Consider the following 6,859-nt stretch of genomic DNA (forward strand, 5'->3'; position numbering starts at 1 on the left):
ATGAATATATTTCTTGCCCATCACCTGTTTTTTAATATATTTTTTTTATAAATATAATGGTTTCTCTTTTGCCACTTCACAGTTCATAACTTATTGTTTATCAATTTTAAGAACGACTACAGCTATTTTTCAAGTTTTCATGCCTTAGTCCATTCTAAGACATTGTAATTTTTTCACAAGTGCACATATTGTACACACTACGTTTCTTACAATTTTTCTTGTTTATCATTAACCTTTCTGCACTTGGTTTCTGATTTATTAGGAATATACATGTTGCTGTATATTGTATAACATATAACACACACACACACAGACATTGATATATATCAAAAAATAAATTCTACTAGTATTTTAGATATTTACTTACACCAATCAACACACACACTATATATATATATTTCACACATTTCCACATGCAACTTATCCCGCATTCATTTATTTTATTCATCATACATTTTATTACTTAAAGCGGAGCTCCGGTAAAAAAATAAAATAAAAGTCAGCAGCTGCTAACACTGTAGCTGCTGACTTTTAGTAAGGACACTTACCTGTCCTAGTCGCCAGCGATGTCGCCACCGCCGAGGCCGATCCTCGATCCTGGCAGCTTCAGGTGCCGCCATCCACAGTAAGGGAAACAGGCAATGAAGCCATGCGGCTTCACTGCCCGTTTCCTACTGCACATGTGCGAGCAGCGTGGCGCTTTGTGAATGGGCCGGCTGCTTTCTGGGATACACACAGTTCCCAGAATGCAGCGCGCCCCATTCACAAGAAGAAACCGAGTGTAGGAGGAGGAAGAGAATCCACCGCGGAAGATGAAGGGGCAGATTCGGCACTTCCGCATAGCAACAGCTATTTAGGGTAAGAAACTTTTTTTTCCATTTTTTATTTTCAGGTTCACATGTTTATACTTTTGATCATGACCACAGATTATTTCAATTATCAATTAGCTAATTGGACTCTATCCACCACTCCTTTTTGATCACATGGTCATCTTAGATTGGTGTTTATTTTAAATGTATTTTTATGTTAGTCAGCTTTTTTTTTTACTTAAAATGTCTATTATTTTCAGGTAGTTGGCAAGACAAATATAATTTCAAAATAACAAAAGTATTCCAAATATATAATTACATTCAGTGCATTGTGTAAGTACAAAACATTAATTTGTCCTAACCAACCCTCCCTTATCCACCCCTCGCCCTCCCCAACCCATCCCATATAAGTGTTATACCCTATTGTAAACTTGTTGTGTTAGCCCAAATGGGAGCAGATGAATCTATCTTATGAAAGTGCTAGTGCATTACATATAGGAAGAAGAAGTTGTTAGAGGTGAAAAAGTGAAGAAACCAGCGAATCAGGAGAGAGCATAAGAAAGTCAAACCCTCGGAAGCAGTAGGAGGAAGGAATTAAGGGGAGGGCCCCAAGTGTTCTTATTGGTCAATTATACTAGCGGTGGAAAGGGTTTCCAGTTCTAGGGGGGGAATTAATCTCTTATAGAGAGTATCCCATTTCCCCCAACCAGGGCCCCCACATTCTTTCAAACCTTTTATAGTTACCTTGTCCAATAAAAGCCACTCTCACTCCAAATCATTGCATTAATGGTTTCTACCCAGTTTTTTTACTGATGGGGGTGTGTGCACTTGCCATTTCTGTGCAATTAGCTTTCGTGCTTGGAATAGGCATCTCAACACCCCTTCCAAGGCTCCTGGTGGGACATATGTATAAGATTCCCTGTCGCCTTGCATCCAGGGCACTCGTCACTCTGGCTCCAGCCCAATTTAAAAAAAATTTTAGGAGTGTGATACACTTGGTTCAGTAGAAATAGATGGGACAATCTCTGTGCCGGGGCAATTGAAACCAAAGCCCCTCTTTCTAAAATCTTACTCCATTGTTCCGAAGTCATTGTCCCCAGATCTCTGTCCCATCATTCTCGGCTCTTGGAATTACCTATTTGATTTATTACTTTGGTCCCTAGTGTACTGTACATCTCTGAAATTAGACCTTTAGATGTATTGGTTTGAATTATTTTAAGAAGAGCGGGAATCTGAATCCTATTAATCGCTTGAGTCTTCAACTGGGTTTGAATGGCATGCCTAACCTGCAAATATTTGTAGAACGTCTTATTTGGTATATTAAATTCACGTTTTAGATCTGAGAACGTTTTCATGAGGTTGCCCTCATACAAATGGAATAACCGGTTGATTCCCTGCCTCTCCCATTTTATAGATTTTTCTATATCCCTTACTTCCGTCAAGTTCTTATTATTCCAGAGAGGGGCAAACTCTGTTACCCCTGTATATCCCAATAGGGCCTTTGTTGTCTGCCATACTTTACTGACTAACTTTATAGTCGGGCATTTATAGGTAAATGAGTCCGCCTCAAGGGCTTCTACAAGTGTTTCATGTGGGGCCCCTGATAGCATTAGTCTACGACTATCGTTCACTGGGGTTTGGGTTTCACAACCCACTAGATGTTGTAACTGAGATGCCAAAAAATATATTCCCGGGTGTGGAACCGCCATACCCCCCCTCTTTTATTGGAAGTTGCATGGTCTGTAGACTGATTCTGGCTTGTCCTCCTTTCCACATTAACTCCCTGAAGAGTGTTTCCATTCTCTTAAACCATATCTGGCTTAACCAAATCAGGGGAATTATGGGGTATATATAATATCTGGGGCAGCCATATCATTTTTATTAAGTTACACCGCCCAGCTACAGACAGAGGGAGGCGATTCCAAATGTCTTTTTTTTGTTTCAGTTTTAGTAGCAATAGGACGATGTTAACGTACTCCTTAATGTCGCTCGTAATCCAGTTTCCCAAGTATTTTATTTTTGTAACAATTTTCAACTGGGAAATTCCAGATAGCGTCTGGTCACCAAGTGGGTCTATTGGTAGCAGAGCCGATTTATCCCAATTGATAGCCAGGCCCGAGAACTGTCCAAACTCCCAAAACCATTTGGACCACTGAAGCCAACGAGCTATCGACATCGCCTAGGAAAAACAGGACATCATCTGCAAATAATGAGATCCTGTCTTCCTCCAGTTTCCTTCTAAACCCCTGTATATCCTCCTTAAGTCTAGTCTTAATTGCTAAAGGCTCCATGGCAAGTGCAAACAGGAGGGGGAAAGGGGACAACCTTGCCTCGTTCCCCTCTCCAGCTTGAATATTTATGAGATTTCGCTGTTTATTTAAATTTTTGCTCATGGCTCACTATACAGTAGTTTGACCCACCTAATAAAGGATGGGCCAAAGCCAAAGCTCTCTAATACCTTCCACAAATATGGCCACTCAAGGCTATCGAATGCCTTGGCGGCATCGAGGGCCAATAGCACTCTGGGGCCATCATTATTAGTTGGAATCTGTATATTTAAAATTACCCTTCTAATATTAATGCTTGTTGACCTATTTGGAATAAAGCCTGACTGATCAGGGTGAATAAGATTCTCGATGCACCCGTTTAAACGAGTTGCCAGCACTTTAGCAAGGATTTTTACGTTGGTGCAAAGCAATGAGATTGGGCAGTATAAAGAGGGGTCTAATTGGTCTTTTCCCTCTTTGTGGATTACGATGACAGTTGCTTCCTCTATAGAAGAAGGGAGGTGCCCATTTCAATGTCTTCAACAGTTCTGGTAACAATATTTCGCCATACCGTTTATATATCTCTGTTGGGAGCCCATCTGGACCATGTGATTTATGGCTAGACATCCCCGCTACTGCCAGCTGTAATTCCTCTAATGTGACAGGAGATTACAAATTTATTTTATCCTTCTCTGACAAATTTGGAACTTTAATTCCCTGAAAAAAGGTTTCCATCCCTCCATTTCCCTTACCTCTCCTGGATTTATACAGAGATTTATAAAAGTCGTAGAACGTGTGCCTTATCTCCGTTCCGTCGGTGGAAATTTCTCCTGTGGGGGTCCTAATTGCCGCAATGTTGGAAGAGGGGGTATTGGCCCGAACCAGTAGAGACAACACTCGTCCTACTTTCTCCCTTTCACCAAATTGGCTTTGTTTCTGAAAAATTTGGCAATTCTCTGCCTTTCTCATAATGGCCATTCTGTACACCTGCTGTTTATCCAACCATTCACTTTGCTTACTCATAGACGGATCCTCAATATATCGTCGTTCATCTAACATTACAGTTCTGAGGTCTTCCTCCCTCTCCCTTTGTACCCTCACCACCCTCTAAATCAGCAAACCCCTTAAATAAGCCTTCAAGGAATCCCAGACCACTCCAGCCGCCGCTGACCCTGTATTAATTTGTACATAATCTTGCAAGCTATTCAACAGTTCCCTTGGTTCACCAAGCAACTCAAGCCTGTATGGATTAATTTTCCACTCTCTTGCAAGGGCTTTATCCCCCTTTTTTATTACCAATTCTAGCGTGGTCTGAAACCCCTCTTGGGCCATATCTCCTTCACCATACCCAGTGCCTGTTCATTGCCCAAAGCCATATTGATTCTGCAGAGGGTAGTGTGGGACCTAGAAAAACAGGAGTATTGCCGAATTCGGGGATAGCGGGTACGCCAAATATCACTTAACCCTGTTTCCTCCAAAAACCGGGCCAATCGGCCCACTCATTCTATAGTTGGTCCAGGTATAAAGGGAAATCTGTCAAGGGTTCTATCAATCACTTCATTGTAGTCCCTCACTGCTATTAAGGGAATATCCATCTTATCCAACATAAATTCCACCAATTTTTGTAAGACAACAAAATTAAAGGGGGGAGGAATGTAGATATTGACAAGTACATAGGGTCTGTTCTCAATAGAGCGAAACAAGAATATATACCGTCCCCGTTCATCAATCCAGCTCTCCCTGCAGGAGAACGCCACCCCTCTACCCACCATTATGCTCACCTATATGAGGAGTGAACAGAATGGGAACGGAAACTTCCGGGAGCTCAGCTGGACCATTGTGTCCCTGGTTAGGTGTGTCTCCTGCAGGCAGAGAATCCCCGGCCCCCCCTCCATCGACGCTACAATCAGTCCTTATTTTATGGGGTCCCCCAAACCTTGTACGTTCCATGATTTAATCCTCCATGTCTTATTCTGCATATAAGAAAAAGAGCAAGAATAAACAGACATAGAGGAACCTCTCGAACCTTAATCATCGCCTCCCTTCCTTCTAAATGCTTTCTCAAACCAAGCTCATCCTCTCTGTCCTCTCCACCCTCTCCTTGTAGTCATTGGGATAACATATTCAATAACTTAATACTTTTTATCTCCCTCCCCTATCCCATCCCTACCTCCCATCCCCTGCCTGCCTGTGCACTCCCCCGGGGCACCCTCCCACCAAAGGGGAGGAGGAGGTATAGACGCATTGGGAGAGGGAAAAAAAAGTGGGACAGAGGAGACAAAGTGAAAATTACTTCAGGCCTTCAATAAGTGCGAAAAGCCCAAAATAAATAAATAAATAATCCGGTGACATTATTAACGTGTGTAAGCTGCAAGCATTCAAAAGAATGTGAAAACCCCAAAAAGATTAATTCAGTAATATTGTTAGAATGTATATTCTTCCCCCCTTATCCCCACTATCCCCCCTAAAGAAAAAAAGGGGGGAGGGGGCTGGGAGGACCCCAAGTGTCTATAAGTCCTTGCGATTATCCTCCAACCATTGTGCCGCTTCCGCTGGTGCATTGAAAAAAAAAAAGTTCTGCCCAATGCTGTGACTCGTAGACGAGCTGGATATAATAAAGCATATGCTACTTTATGCTGCTGTAAAGTGCGTTTAATTGGTGTAAATTCAGCTCTGCGCTTTTGTAAATCTGGAGAGAAGTCAGGGTATAGTGAGACTCTAACACCATTATATATAATGTCCCCAATCTCCCTAGCTTTTTGAAGCAAAGTCACTTTATCACCATAGTTGAAGAGCTTCAAAAGTAATGGTCTAGGGCGCCCGCCTGGCTGCGGGGGTTTAAAGGGGACCCTGTGGGCTCTCTCCATTGGAAAAATAAAGGTGAGTAGCGGGCCCAAAGATTTCCCTAAGCCACCCCTCCATGAATGTTATAGTGTTAGGGCCCTCACTCCGCTCTGGGAGACCGATCACTCGCACATTGTTCCTACGAAGTCTGTTTTAAATTTTGTCTAATTTAGCCGATTGGAGGCTCATTTTCTCCTGTAGCCCATTCATTCTCAAGCGGGTACAGTGTTTCCTCAACAGTGCTTGTTCTCTCTTCCAGAGTGGTAACCCTTTCAACAGTTTTACGCATTTCCTGGTGCATTGAAACAAATTTATCCTTCAAGCTCTTTAATTGGTTATCAAAGCCAACAATAAATTCTTTGCAGGAATTAACAGCACACAAAACCTCTTTCAATGTGGGCTCATCCACCAATTCAGGGCCAGATTCAGTAACAAATTCAGGCGGCACTGGTGTAGCCAATAGATACAGTTCCAGGCGTTGCCCCCCAGCCCTTTAGTACTCAGTTTTGGTGCTACTTGGGTTAGTTGGATTGGTTGATTTGGGGGCTACCAACCCCTGGCTCTTCCTGATAGTTGACGACCCTGCTGGACCCTTAGCCTGCATTGCTGGCAGGGATGAGCCCCCTTGATGGGTGAATGGGATAAGGTATGGGCAGTGTGGGCAAAACGCTCCAACTTGGCTGCTGCCGCCTGACTTCCTTTCTCCTTTTCCTTGGCTGACCGTGTAGTAGGAGCTCCTAGGTGTGTCTGGTCATCAATCCCGCGCTTTTTAGTCATGGTAAACATAATAATGAAGTAATGAGATGTGGTTTCCCCTAGCTCCCCCAAAAGCAGAGGGGGGTACAGATTTCCTAAGAGCACCCACAATGCAGCGGATCTTATTAATAGAGTCACTATAGGTGGTCTCCTTTCTCCTATGGCTGACTGGCTATCTATATT

The sequence above is a fragment of the Rana temporaria genome, chromosome 2, assembly GCF_905171775.1.
Source record: "Rana temporaria chromosome 2, aRanTem1.1, whole genome shotgun sequence".
NCBI lineage: Eukaryota > Metazoa > Chordata > Amphibia > Anura > Ranidae > Rana > Rana temporaria.